The 15,069-nt window shown below is 40.6% G+C and overlaps 1 protein-coding gene across 2 annotated transcripts in view; it reads right to left on the bottom strand.

Annotated features, from left to right (window-relative positions):
* Nucleotides 1-3,524, bottom strand: part of CCDC68 (coiled-coil domain containing 68) — a 63,923-nt gene extending 60,399 nt beyond the window's left edge. Inside the window, exon 1 of one of the 2 annotated variants that reach the window (XM_046672355.1) lies at nt 3,476-3,524. The gene's annotated coding sequence lies outside the window, so the exon portion shown is untranslated. The remainder of the gene's footprint in view (nt 1-3,475) is intronic. The other variant, XM_046672351.1, reaches the window with a different exon arrangement.
* Between the last annotated feature and the right edge of the window lie 11,545 nt (nt 3,525-15,069).

The following is a 15,069-nucleotide window of genomic DNA, read 5'->3' as shown; positions in this document are numbered from 1 at the left end:
TGAGGAAGAGTGACCCTGAGCTAATATCTGTGGCTATCCTCTTCTGTTTTGTATGTGGGATGCCACCACAGCATGGCTTGATGAGTGGTGTGTAGGTCCACACCCAGGATCCAAACCCACAAACCTGGGCTGCTCAAGTGGAGCGCATGAACTTACCCACTACACCACCAGGCCAGCCCCCACTTCACAATGTTTTCAATTCTCACTTAGAATTATTGCATATTCTGTATGAATGTTACACTTCAATTAAAATTTTTAATAAAAGCAGAAAAACCTTCTCTTGATCCCACTTCCTCTGCCAGTTGTATCTCCATTCCTTTGTACCAACATATAGCAAACTCTTAAAAAGAGTTACTATCTCCAGTTTCTCTTGTCTTACTCTCTCTTAATCCCAAAAGCTGAACTCCCTCACCAATTTCAAGTCTTTGCTCAAATGCCACTCCCTCGGTAGCATCTCCCTGGCCACCTTATTTAATGATGCAGGCCTCTTTCCACTGCACCTCGACCTAATTTTCTTTTTTCTTTTAACAAAGCACTCACTACCCTCTCACACACTAGGTAACTTATTTAGATGTTGTATTTGCTGCTTCTTTTCTGCCTCCTCCCTCTTTCGTTCACTGAGGAATCTTAAGCTGTATCTGACAGAGAAGATACACTCAGTAATATCTGTTGAGTAAACTGATTTTTGAGATTGGACTAATAAAAGAAAAAGCAAGTTTTAGAGGAAAATTGAGTGTTTCGTTTTCAAGCTTTTATAACTACAATGCTTATTAGATATCCAACGGAGAGATTTAACAATTAGGTAATTGAATGTGTAAGTCTGGAGCTCAAAACTGGATATAAATATACATATGAATTATGAAAGGCAAGGAAAAATATAGAACCGGGTGAAGCAGTCGAGGGAATGAGTACAGAGGAGAGATATTGAAATGACAGAAACAGGAGGAGGATGTAGCAAAGACTGAGAAAAAAATAGCCAATGAATTGAGAGAAAAACTATGAAAATAGAAGGATTCGAGCAGAAGTCCAATTAACAAATTAATTAATATTACTAGTATGTAACCATTTAAAGCTTATAGATGTCTGTTATAATGATGAACAGTGAAATAATAATTTATTAAAAATCAAAAAGGAAGATATTGAGGGCAGTTCAGACAGGTAAAATCTGGAAAGAAATCTAATTTCTATCCTGTTCCTGAAAACAGATAGTGACCAAAGGTCACAGCTTATCCTGACTAGCAAATAAATGTCCCCCCTTGTGTGGATGTGATTTGTTTGTCTGGCATCAAGTGGTCACAGATGTCTGGGGAGTGGCATTTCAGCCGGCCGGGCTTCAGTAACAGAAGCGGGTGTCAGGGCCTCAGGTGTCCATAGGTTACCCTGACATTCTCCCTCCCTGCCTCACCTGCTCCTTGCATTCCACATCGCTGATTCCCCCTGGGCTTCCGGCTCACGGACACCCCTACACTGTGTCCTAAGGAGACACTGCTGTCCTCTCTGTGACCTTAATGAGACTCTAAAGGTGTGATATTTACTTAAAAACTTAGCTTAACCAAATAACTACTAAATTACTTTGGAGAGAATTGTTCTGCAAGCTATAAAGTAAACTACAGTTCTCACAGATGTAAAGTTCCAAGGTCATGGGTGTGGCAGGACGCTCAGTCCTGGAACCTGTTTGCTAATCATTGCTTCCCACGGTCCTCTCTGGCCCTTTCAGAGGGGAGTCATTTCCTTTCTGCTTTCCGCTCTCTGCCCTTCTAGGGCCCCTCAGGCTTTGCTCTAGCTGTGGCTGCCCCAGAAGGAAAAAGAAGATATCCCCAAGTCCTTCCTGGGCTTCTGGTCTTGTACTAAGTTCTTGCGGCCGTCTCCAGGAATGTCCTTTTCTCATGAAGCCCACCTCCCACCTTGTCCATCTCTCTCTGGGTCTCAGTGCTACAGAGCTGGTCTACACTGCATTCACAGCTGTTTTCCTCATTTGTTCTGAGTTCAGACTCCACATGGTCCACGTGACCGCCATGTGGCTCAGTCTTCATCTTGAGCTTCTTGGCAGGCATCATCTCTCTTTCCCAGCCAGCGGGAGAATCCCAGCCCTTCCAGTTTCCAACCTCTGAACTCTCTTCGGACCCTCCCAGTAAATTACTTTTCCAGCTGAAGAAAATCTCCCATTCTTGGTTTATTTGCAGAATAGAGATTACTGTTAAGTCGTATGCCAAGGGAATGAACTCTTTTCTGTAGCGTCCCTAAGACTCACTCCAATATTTAAAGACATGATGCTCCAGGCTTTTTCATGGCAAAATGATTTAAATGTGTATTGAGCATAGCATTGAGATAATTCCCACCGCAAGCAGGGGTGGGGGTAAATATTTTCCCACAGTTTCTATATACATCTTTGTCTTTAACAGTGTAATTTAACATCCTAATCAATACAATGATATAAATACGCTTTTGAAATTGAAACAAGAATAAAGGAATGTAGTTATTTACACTTCACATTCTTCCAAAAATAACTTGACGTAGAATATCATAAATATTCCCAGTTACTTTAATAGTTGGAAGCATATAACATTTACTAAGAACTGAGAATTTAAAGTGAGCTAAATATCTGAAATTAACCCAGAGAAAGGGCTCCAAGTATTCAAATATGGATTTTCACTGCAAAGGAATACTGCTCCTTGCCTTACAAAATTAATTAAGCTCTGTGTTAATTAATCACTACGCCTCTATAATGAGAGGCTGCCAATCACCCTGTCAGATTGTTTACAGCTGAAATTCTAGCTGAAAATTCATCTAGTTAATGATCGAAGTTAAATTTAACCCATGTCTCAGGACCTCAAACATAATTCTAGATCATAAAAGTGATCATAGATTTAGAATCTCCCTATGTGCCTCCTGGTTTCTCCATTGAGGTAGCCAAGTTCCAGATCTCAAAGAGCCACGGCCCACAGCTGAAATTTAGCTGAACCTTCCTAGGCTTTGAAAATAGAACTAATATACAGAAAATCTTTGCATATTTCTGTTCTGTCTCATAGAGTAATACGTTTGATAAATAATTTCTTTTCAACTTTTAACTGCAAAATTGCTAAACTTTGACACCCTTCCAACAAAAAGTTTCAAATACGGGATAAATATGCCACTAACCTGTGAAAAAATATAAACGATGGTTCCAATGAGAGCAGCCTGTTTATTTTTTACCCAAGAACTTAAGACTTTGGCCTACTACCTTTGGGTGGTTTTTATTCTCTTTTACTTGTGTTTCTTCTATGGAGCCTATTTCCTTGAAAATGAAAGTTATAGGATTCAAGCTATCCTAGGGAAATGTTTGTTAGTCTCTCTGGTACTTATGATTTTAAAACTAGATTAAACAGGGCCCCAACAGGGCTTCTCGGACTGTAACTTTGGTTAAGCCTCTCATATGATGGAAAAACCTGTCCAAAGCAAAGATTCAATGGACACACATAACATTTCAGCCACTTACATTACACTGGATGGGCAGCAAGTTCCCTTTAAGCCTGAATAGTTATTTTTGGCGTTGAGATTTCCATTCACGCCGTTTCCCCTTGAGCAAGGACATGGGAGTGAGGAAGGGGAGGGCAGGGCTAGGAATTCAAGAAAAAAATAAAAATCACAAGGTACAACTGGCCTGGGAACTAGTCCAAGTCTGTGGTCAGAGAAGAGTGAGGTGCTTGGACCAGGCAATCAGCCCAGGGTTGGGCTGTATCAAGGTCAGACAATAGTTTCAAGCAGCACTGTTCAATACAGCAGCCATGAGCCTCATGAGGCCATTGGAGCATTTGGAATGTGGCTGCTCTGAATTGAGATGCGATGGAAACCATGAAATATACACCAGATTTCAAAGACTTAGTATGAAAAAAAGAATGTAAATGATCTCATTGATAATTGTTTGTGATGATTGCAGATTAAAATGATGAGATTTTGGATGTATTGAGATAAATAAAATCTATTACTAGAATGAATTCATCTGTTTCTTTAAGCACTTTAATATAACTCCTAAAATTTTTTAAATTATACCTGTGGCTCGCATTATGTTTCTATGAGACAGCTCTGATTTAGAGCCATATTCTTAGAGATAAGCCATTTCCAACTGCCCCTGGAGGGAGGGGTACATGTCCAGGCCCTGTAGGTACCTGATGCCCATGATGTCCAATGAGGGCCTTATTTTCTTACCCGTGTACCTTCTCCTTGTATAACCCTCATCTCCATTAAGAGATGTTTTCATGTTCGGTATTGCTGATGGAGGTCGCCATGGTATCTACTCAGCAGTCTTTTTCCAATCACTGATTTGTATACATGGAAGGCATCCCTTCAGACAAGTGCAATTCCAGACCAATGGTTCTCAGATTTGGTTCCCAGATCAACAGGTTCACCCAGAAAACTTGTCAGAAATCCAAATCCTTGTGCCTCATCTCAGCTCCACTAAATCAGAAACTCAGAATTGGGGCCCAGGACTCTCTGTTGATAAACCCTTCCCAGTGATTCTGTTGCCCTCCAGTGTTGGAAAACCACTCTCTGCTCTGGACTAAACACTAGAGTGTAGGGCTGCCAGGTAAAATCTAGGATGCTCACTTAAATTAGAATTTCAGATCGAAGGCAAAGAATTTTTTGGTGTTAAGTATGTCCCATACAATATTCGAGAGATACTAAAAAATTCTTTACTGTTGATCTGAAATACTAATTTAACTGAGTGTTCTGTATTTTTATTTGCTAAACCTGCCAATCCTACGTTAGAACAGTGGGTCTCAACCCAGACTGTGAATTAATTTAATTCATCTGGTGTGGTACCCAAGCATTGGGATTTTTTTTTTAAGTCTTCGAGTTATCCTTATGCACAACTGCATATTATTGCATTAAAGCAATTCTTTTCAAACTTTAATATGCATTCAAACCATCTGGAGGTCTTGGTAAAATTCAGACTCTCATTCGCTATTTCTAGGATAGGGCCTGAGATTTGGCATTCTAACAAACTCAAGTGATGTCATTGCTCCTGGTCTGGGGACCACATTTTGAGGAGTAAAGCATAGGGGTTGCAGAGATGAGGGCCCCAATATCTGGTAAAACACCGCATAGGAGGCTACCCAGAGGACAACCACAAGGTAGGAAAGATAATGATGCAGATCATAAGCACCATGAGAGAGGTTCGGAGTACTGTGAGGGTTTCAAAAAAGGGAGAAACCATGTCTGGTACACGAGGAAATATTCAGGGAAGAGGTGGCATTTAGGGTCATCTTTTAAAAATGTTGTACTTACATTTAAAAATATGACTGCAATATTTTGGGAGAGACAGAAATCGGTTACACAGGTGCTGCCATAACAGAAAAATGAAAACACGTGCGTTGACTTTGTGACCAGACAGCAGGCAGAGGCTGGAGGAGCAGCAAGGAGACTGTTGGTGGAGTTTGGAAAAGCAGTGAGGATCCTGCTGTAGGAAGCTGGAAGGATGCTCAGCCAGACCCAGGTTTTGTGGCAGTGAACCAGGTGGGCAAACTGGTGCCCAGAAAATAAAGAATGTATCTATTGAACTTATGGCTCCGATTAAGGAAATGAAACCCATTTCTGTCTCAGTTATCGATTAACAATCATTCATCAACTCTGATGATTTGATTCTTTGGGTTGCTCATGAAGCTTCAGCTGGAGGCTCGCTGGGAGCTGGGACAGCTGGCCTCTCTCCTGGTACGCTCTTTCACCCTCTAAAAGGCTAGACCACATTTCAACACATGGTGGCAGCAACGTTCTAAGAGGGCAAGCCCCACTGCACAGGTCCTTTTTAAGCCTCTGCTTCTGTCATATTTACTAATGTCCCCTTGGCCAGAGCAAGTCACACGGCAAAGCCCAGAGTCAAGGCAAGAGGGACTCCACAAAGACATGGATACCAGGAGGCATGATTCGCAGTCAACCTTTACTATAATGATTTACTCCAGATGGTAATTTATTGACTAGAGAACAGGATGTAAGTAGGGAAATAGTAGAAATAAAACCTGAGTAGTAGACCATTACTATATTTTGCAAGGCCTGAAACTCCGTGGTGAGGAATATACACTTAATATGCCAGATCATAGAGAACCATTGAGTGTTTGGCCAGAAAAGCCACATAGATGCAGGCCAGGATAGTTCTTAAGCTGGAGAATCAATGAAAGCTTTCAGGTAGCATGAAACAGAAACTGCCCCAAACACAATTAATTGGATTAATTAATTGGAAGGAGGTCACAGAATCAAAGGAAAAGCTGAACAACCAGTTCTCAGGAAGGAGAAAACCCAGATAGCTCTACTAGACTAGGATCAAGGAGCAGGACCCAACGGAAGTCTTTCCAAGGCACTTCTGTTAGAGTGAGTCAACTCCAAATGTTTTTGTTCTCTCCACCCAACATTCAAATTTCCAAGAGAGAGAATTTTATTGGTCTTTATGTGTCACTCGTTCGTCATTTGACCAACGTTAGGAAGAGCATCTTGGTAAACAGCCCCATTGAGTATGCATGCAGTGCGGACAGATAGTTTTCCAAGGAATCCCCAAAGATAGGTAGAAAACTGAAAACACACCACAGCTCCTAAAGTCAGCCCCAGTCCCAGGCCTACTTGGAAGCTCGAATCCTGAGCAGCTCAGAGAAAGCCAACCTCAGCACTCCCTGTTGCTATTTGGGACCTTCTTGAAATTCAGATCACATTCAATATATAGTCCATGTTCCTGTCCTCGAACCCTATTTTCATTTCTGAATTTTTCTCTCAATCTCACCCTTCAGTCCTCACATTTGACAGTTTTCTTGGCTCCCCCTCAACCATGGTTTGGCTTTTCTGCTAACTCTGCTGATTTGTTCTACGTGGTTCATTGAACTTACCTCTGGAACCCCTCCATGCATCCTTATTGCCATCCTCCTCCCCCTTGCCCACCCCCTTTTATCAAACCTACCTCTGCAAGGCCCTGCAGACCTTGCAGGTAGGACTTGGGTAACTTGAACAGAACTGTACTTTAGGAAGATTAAGCTGGCATCGATGTACAGGGCAGACAGGAGGCAGTGGGCTAGCTGGGGGGGGTTCTGCAAAATGTAAGGGCCTGAACTTGTACTGAACAGGGAATGGAGAAGGAATGGAGAGAAATGAAAGACAGGCGAGAGCAGCCCACTGGCTCTGTGGTTAGGCTGGCAACGGAACCATTTGAGATCGCTGAAGTCTTGATTTAAGAGATTAAGGAGTTAGAAGGGTAAAGAAATGGAAGCAGGAGATGTTTGCCTAATCTTTAAAGAATTTTTCAGTGAAAAAAATTACAGTGGGATCCACAAAGTCCGTTACAGTGGTAGAATGATAAAAAATGCTATGTAAATACTTTAACTTAAAATTTAAGTATATATTTATTTACCAGTATTTTAAGGCAGAGTCCAAGTCTTTGAGTAAGTGGCTGATCTCTGATGAGTCATCTTGGGGCATCTTGATTCTAAATAAACACCCAAATGGGTGTGGCCTAAAATGTCCAAATTCAGTTCTTTTAAAGAAAAGCAAGGATTTAGACACACTTGTGAAACTATCTGCAGGACCCTTCCAGATTTTTACTGTTTCTCCTAATGCACTCGTTTTCTTACCTTTACCTATTTTGAAAGTAAGAAATTTTTAGCCACTCACCTTTGAGTCTTTTCAAAGAATTCAACTTATTTTTCATAAAAACTACTCATTTTTGCTCTACATCAGTTTTTTATAGTGTTTAAATAAACTTCAAAACTAAAATGTAGAGGGAAATTGGCATAAATAGGTTTGGAAAAAAGTGTGATTGAAACATAATAAGCATGCAACTCACTAATGTGAGCAGAAGTGTCTGGGGTTTCCAGAGAGATACCTTCTGAGCTGCTCGTACCCAGAGGAGGTGAGTATTGCTCACAGATTTTGTCAATGGAGTGGACACTAGAGGCTCAATGAGGTGAGGATCAGATAAAGAGTTTCTTTTATAGATTCTGTGCTAGCTTGAAGGAGACAAATTGGTAGTTGCAACATGGTTACTAATTATGTGAAAGATCATTCATTAATTACATTAAACAAGACGGTTTTTGTTTGGTTTTTTGTTTTACTTGTCCAAGTCATCTATTTAGTAGACTTAAATTTAAAAGTGTACTTTGGGTAAACTTTCTCCTTTTAATTCAAATTTCCACTAGCCTGCTTTCCCATCATGGCTACATGTATTACAATTGTCTTCTTATTTTCTGTTTTCCTATGAGAATCTATGAGCAATTGTGAGGGCAGAGAGCACGTCTATTTGGATCACCACTGAATTCCTAAGGCCCATAGCAGGAAGTCAATAAATATTTGTTTAATGAACAATGATCTACTTTCTCCTTGCTAAGGTTAAGTTTCCAGCTCTCAGCAACTATACTTCAAGTAGTGTTAAACCATTCATGTCCTGACAGTGTATTCTTTGCAAAACAAACAGATGAAACCTGACTAGACAACATTTGAGGATATTTATGTATTACCATCTTAAGGCCTAGATCAAGAAGTCAATAAATATTTGTTGAATGAAGAATGATATACTTTGTCCTTGCTTAGGCCATTTCCAGCTCTCATCAACTACAACTTTAAACAATTCTAAACCATTCATGTACTGACAGTATATCCCTTTGCAAAACAAACAGATAAAACCCTACTATACAACCTTTGCAAAATTTATATTATTACCACAGGGTGACTTCCAGTATAATTGGAGGCTTATGCTGGATGACTCTTTCTCAATAATAGGTGTTGTAATCAATATACCTCCTTTACCAACCACAGACCCAGCACCATCACTAACAACAGCAAAAGTGGTTTTAAAAGGTTGCTTTCAAATATGAATTTGAGAATGCTAATTTTATAATAGGCCAGAGGTTAATTTCCAGGCAATAGTTGGATCGTTAATGACTGTTTTAATTAAAAAGTAGACTTAGCATGTATAGCGATCAAGAATATATTATTGTTTTATTCCAGGCAGTGGGATTTCCAAAGCAATGCCCGCAGACAGCACTTGTTCTGGAACTTCATTTGCTAATGCCAAGTATCCCCCAGTCCATTTAATGCTTTCCAGTAAATCTAAGTAAGCAATCAAGTGTGTCATGGCACTCTCAGTAATGTACTCAAATATATATTTTATAAAGTAACATAAAACTTCATTGAACATGTATTTCCTAAACTGTCTCCTTTTAATGGTTTTGTTATGTAATTGTGTTTCACAGATACACCTAAGCCCTGCTTCAGGATGGATTCTTCATTGCTAATTCACATCACTAGGAATATTTTCTCCCTCATCCACAAACCCTTATTTTTGTTCCCTCCTCTCTGGTTGATAGCTGCTTCCCGAAGCTTCTTTCTATGTCAGACTCATCAACTGATTCTTCCCATATTCTTTTTTTAATGCTTCTCCAGATAAACACACTACAAAGGAATGGCAAAAGAAGGTAAAATAGACGTTCATTTTATAGAGATCACTTTGATATTTGTGAAAAAGTCGACCCTTTTTTTGGTCACACAATTGATCCCATGTGCTGTTCCTGACTTTTTTGTCTGCATCAATACTTTGATCTAAGAACAAGAAATCTATGAAAAGAAAATCTTTTTATCCTTTGTCTCTGTAAGTTGTTAATGTTATGGCAAATGAAGAAGGGCATGCAATGAAATTTTTTGAATCATGGAGATGAACATCTCCCAAATTCTTCATCCTTTGTCAGGCAACCAACAACTTAAAACACAATATTTAAAAATCAAATAAATAAGAGCCTAAGAATAGGAAATAGAGACATCCTAGAGTGTAATAGTTAACGTTGTACTGCTCTTATGATACAATTCAAACATGTGAATAACAAGTGTTATTTTTTAAACAAGAAGCCACTAATTGGAGGGGTTTTTTCCTTAAAATAATGACCATAGCCAGCCCACTTTTGTTTGTGATAACAAAATTCTTAATTATCAGATGAGATGAATGTGGTCTCCCAGGATTCCTGTACCAAATTTAGAGAGAGGACAGTAAATACGACAACATGTTGCCACCTAGTGGACATTTCATAAAATGTCTAGACATCCAGTTTCCTGATGCAGTCTACGTGGGGGGATCGTGAAATGTACGGCTTAGGGGGACATTCGATGCCCTGCTACACAGCTCTCTTGTTTTATACAATCAGCCTAGGCTTTAGACCCACCAAAATCTGAATTGTAAAATCAAGGATCAAAATGAGAAAATAGAAATGCCTAATGTTTATTGAGCACCTACCTTGCACCAAGCTTTATTGGATTACCTCGTATCTCACATGATCCTCTCAGCAACCCTATTACTGTTGTAACCCCCTATTAAGAAACCAGCGCATAAGACAACTGAGTAACTCACCCAAGGCACTTGGTGTCAAGCTATGGACCTGAGATTTGAATGCAGAGCCCAGGTCCTCATCTGAACAGGGAAACTCCCTCAGTTTTTCATGTGCAAATGATCAGGACGGGACCTCTTTTTATAAAATATGGCATTTGGGGGGTGATATCATGTTCTTTATTGAATGTGTACAATACTTGGAGGAGCTCTAGGCTTCCAAGAAAGCAAGCAGGAAGACCCAGGCAAATGTGCTGGAGTAAAGAAGGCAGCCACCCTGGTGTGAGACCTGAGAAGCTCACTTCCTCCCATATCCTGCCCCATGAAGCATCACTCACTACCAGAATTCAAGCTTAAGTAGTCACATTTTTTTTTCCTGAGGAAGGTTCACCCTGAGCTAACATCTGTGCCAATCTTTCTCTATTTTGTATGTGGGTGGCCACCACAGCATAGCCACTGACAAGTTGTGTAGGTCCATGCCCGGGAACTGAACCCAAGCCAGTGAAGCGGAGGGAGCTAAACTTAACAACTAGGCCAGGGGACCAGCCCCGGAGTAGTCACTCTTTCAGGGTTAAAACGTTGTTATCTGGGAGGGTAACCCAGAAGCTGTGATTACTTGATTTAATTAACCCATTTCTGCCCGTTGTTTCTGAGCCTGCTCAGTGCCTCTTGCTGGGGTAGAAATGAGGAAGGGTTGAATCTAAGAACTAGTAAATCAAGGAGTTGTCTGCAGAACTGGAGATGGACTTTGCACATGGGATGAAGGAAAGAAAGATAGTGCTTCCCTCCAGCGCTCCCCCAGCAATTTCTTCAAACCTTTATTTATAGCAGTTGGTTGTATTCTAATGAATATTTCAGTCTATTCACTGACTCCTTACTCTCTCCATCACCCGTACCACTGTGTCGTACAGGCTCCTAAATGTGAAAAGAGGGCATTTAAAAAAAATAATCTCTAGCCACTCTGGTATCCAGCACAATGCCAGGCTTACAGTAGTTATTCAATAATGTTTGTTGGATGAATAAAATAAATTTAGGTGTATCTAAAATTAAAACCTTAAATATACAATATGATGGTGCGTTGGTTTTCTCAACTTTGTTGTTACTTTGCATTTGAAATGATGTGGGGGATGCTTTGAGAGATTTTGTGATATTGATTGGTAATTTATGTCACCAAACAAAATTTGTAATTTGGAAATAAATAACTGGGTCTATCCTGATGAGGAACAATTACACTGTGTATGAAAAGCGTAGGTCAATAAAATAGAGATACCATTTGAAAGACAAGCTAAAGTAAACAGATATTAATAATCACCACCTTTATAGAAAATCAGAAATCTATGGGTTTCTGGGTTTGAATGTATGTTTTAAAAGGAGAATCTGGGTTTTCTACTGAGTTCAGAAAGCTAGATCCTAGTATTACTTCACATAGGATATCTCTATGTGAATGTCTAATAGACAGTTCAACCATAACATGTCCAGAGTGAACTCCTGCTCTTTTCTCTACACCCTGCTCCTCCCACAGTTTTCCTACCTCGGGCAGGGGCAACCCTATTCTTCTAGTTTCTCAAGCCCAAATCCTCGCTGTCATCCTTGCCTCTTCTCTGTCTCATCCCCCACATCCCATCCATCAACAAATCCTTTGGGCTGTACCTTAACGTATACCAAGAATTCACGCCCTTCTCATCAGCCGTGTGGCCAGGGCATCATATGTGGCCTGGATTTCTGCTGTGGCCTCCTAACTGGTCTCCACCATACCCCACGGCAGTCTAGCCTCACCCAGCAGAGAGTCTAGTCAGATTATGACCATCTTCATGCTCAAAACCTTCCCAGGGCTCCCATTTTCTCTTCAAGTATGAAGCGAAGTTCTCATGATGGCCTTCAAGACTTCAGACAATGTTGCCCTCTGACTTTTCTTATTACTCTTCCACCCCCAGCTCATTATTCAGCAACAGTGGCTTCTTGCTGTTCTTTAAATATGAGGCAAGGTCTCACGTCAGGGCCTTTACTGCAGCAGCTGCTCTGCCCGGACCCTCTTCCTCAATCTTCGCACACCTACCTCTTTCTGGCCTCCAAGTCTTTGCTTAAGTGTCACCTTTAAATCGTAACTGCCTCCAACCCTCCCCTGTGGCACTCTCAATGTCCCTCACCTTTCGCGATTTTTTCCTCTTTCCAATAGCATGTATCACCTTTCAGCATATTATATGATTTACTTATTATGTTTATTGATTATTGTATCTGTCTCTCCACTAGAACAGAAGCTCCACAAGTAGAGGATGATATTACATTTTGTTCCAGTATCCAAAATAGTGTCTGGCATATAGTAGTTGCTGAATAAATATTTGTTGCATTAATGAATAGATCAGTCCATCCATTCAAGACATTTTAACAGATCCAAATGTCATCATATCTAAGATAGGAATTGTACTACATTTAGTTGTCATGGTTTTGTTTTATTTCCTGTAAGTTACCTGAAATACAGTGGAATTGGCATGGCCTACTTACAAAATATGCTCATCTCTATTTTATTTTTTTCTTATTAATCACCTGAGCCCTAAAAAGAACCACCTCCTTTTTAGCAGGAAGGACAATATCTCCACCTTGAGGACTTTTGTACCCTCAGCTCACCCAAGAACCTCTCTAACTTTATCCATCTAAAAGAGGCCAGTTCTGCTTCCAGATATCAGCTAAGAGGACCAACAAGCCTGAGGAATACTCCCCCAGCACTGGGTAACTCTAGGTAACTCTAGGAACTGCAGTTGAACACCAGGCCCACATTCCCTGGCTGCAGTGAAGCCCTTTGTCTGGGTTATGTATAGCCATAATAATGCTGCATAACATACAACCTCAAAACCCTAGTGGCATCCATCAGTGAGCATTTTGGGGGCTCACATGTTTGCGGTTGACATGGGCTGGGCTCAGCTGATCTTGACAGGGTTTACACACACACTTGGGGTCTTATGTTTGGTTGGCTTTGGCTGGGATGATGGGGCAACTCAGCTCTGTTCTTATGTCTCAGCCTCCAGCAGGCTCATCTAGTATGTTCTCAGGGCCACGGCAGAGGAGCAAGAGCAGAGCAAGTGGGAACGTGCCAGGCTTCCTGAGGCCTAGACTTGGAACTGGCACACTGTTACTTCTGCTGTATTCACTTGGCCAAAGCAAGTTACAAGTCCAGGCCAAAATGAAGAGGAGGGGAAGTAGAGTTCTCACCTCTTTACTAAAACTGCAAAATTACATTGCAGATGGCACAAGTTCAGAAAGGAATGAAGAGCATATGGGGCCATTAATACAATCTACTACACACTTCATGACCTATACTCTGCACAGAGCCTAATCATGAGCCATACTCAAGCTCCAAGCTCAAGCTCCTTAAGCCATCGTGTCTCGAATTTCTATACTGTTCAGGTAGGTCTAGGTTCAGTGGGGCCTCTAGCCTCAGCCAATTGCTACATCGGAATTAACCATGCTTTGAAATTTGATACTACGATAAACCAGTCAGGCAAACAGGATTTCAATTACCTAAGGAAAATCAAATTGAAGGGATAAATAAATAGATAAAGAAACCGATATTTTATAAAGCATCAACCTATGCCCCGCTCCATACTGGAGGCTGGGGGAAGGATGCACACAGGGTTTTCACTAGACTACAATCTTCTAATGACCTCAGCATGGGATACCCCAAATTATAAAGAGTCGAGGGAGGATTTTAAAAGACAGCAAACAGAGTAGAAGGTGTAGAGATAAACAAAAACAAGTAAAAGAAAACAACCAAAACACTTGAGGCTCATATTCTTGCAATCAGCCCATGACCACAAAGGATGGTATACATGTGGGTGTATATGTACCTTTTGTGGTATATACGTGCCACACAAGCATGCACCATCGCCATCTTCTCTCCAGTCTCTTCCTCTTTCTCTTTTGGTAACTTCTTTTCCTTCGAAGCTGCCCATATCACATACTTTAAATTTATTTCGGTTCTATGAAAAGAGTTTGAAAAGGGCTGTGTCATAAAGAGTATGATTTACTCTGTTATTAAAACACAGAATTGATGGATCTGGATACAGAAAAATACTAGAGTAGAGGCCCGGCTCTCAAAAAACTTACAATGTAGTTGGACTAGCATGCATGAGTCCACAGTAAACAGGGCAAGATAGACTGGATTTGGAGCTAAATCCAATGGTGTAGACAAGGACCTCTAGGGAGAAAAAGTACAACGATTAGGAAGACACAGTTCCTGCCCTGAAAATTAGCCGCTGTCCCAATAGATTTTGGAATTACAACGTTAATAAGTCATGTCTGAGACCCAGATGAAACCACCACTTCTCCATGAAGCCTTGACTTGTTTCTCCAACCTCAGAAACTACTGTGCACCAAATTCCAAGAACGCTCAGCATCTGTACCACATAATTGAACACCTAATTGTATTTTTTCTAGTAATGCTCACTGTTTTTTCAGGATGGTTAGTCTTCTACTCGGACCAGATTGCAAACCCACTAAGGCCTTGGACCATATGTGTCTGCATAGAATTGAATGAGACCTTCGAGATCATTCTGTATAATCTTTTCATTTCATTTCTACAGCTAGGAAAATCAAGGACTGACGAGTTGTCACTTGCCCAAGTTCGTACAGCCTCTTAGTGTTTAAAACGCTCCTTAAAATTCTGTTCATTTTCATCTCCCCTTGATTGGTGAAGAAAGGAGAGTGAGTGGAGATTTTTCCAAAGCCTTTGTTATATAATATATTGATTT

This window comes from Equus quagga, chromosome 9 (genome assembly GCF_021613505.1).
Source record: "Equus quagga isolate Etosha38 chromosome 9, UCLA_HA_Equagga_1.0, whole genome shotgun sequence".
NCBI classification, from domain to species: Eukaryota; Metazoa; Chordata; class Mammalia; order Perissodactyla; family Equidae; genus Equus; species Equus quagga.
This window is presented reverse-complemented; position numbering and strand designations above follow the sequence as displayed.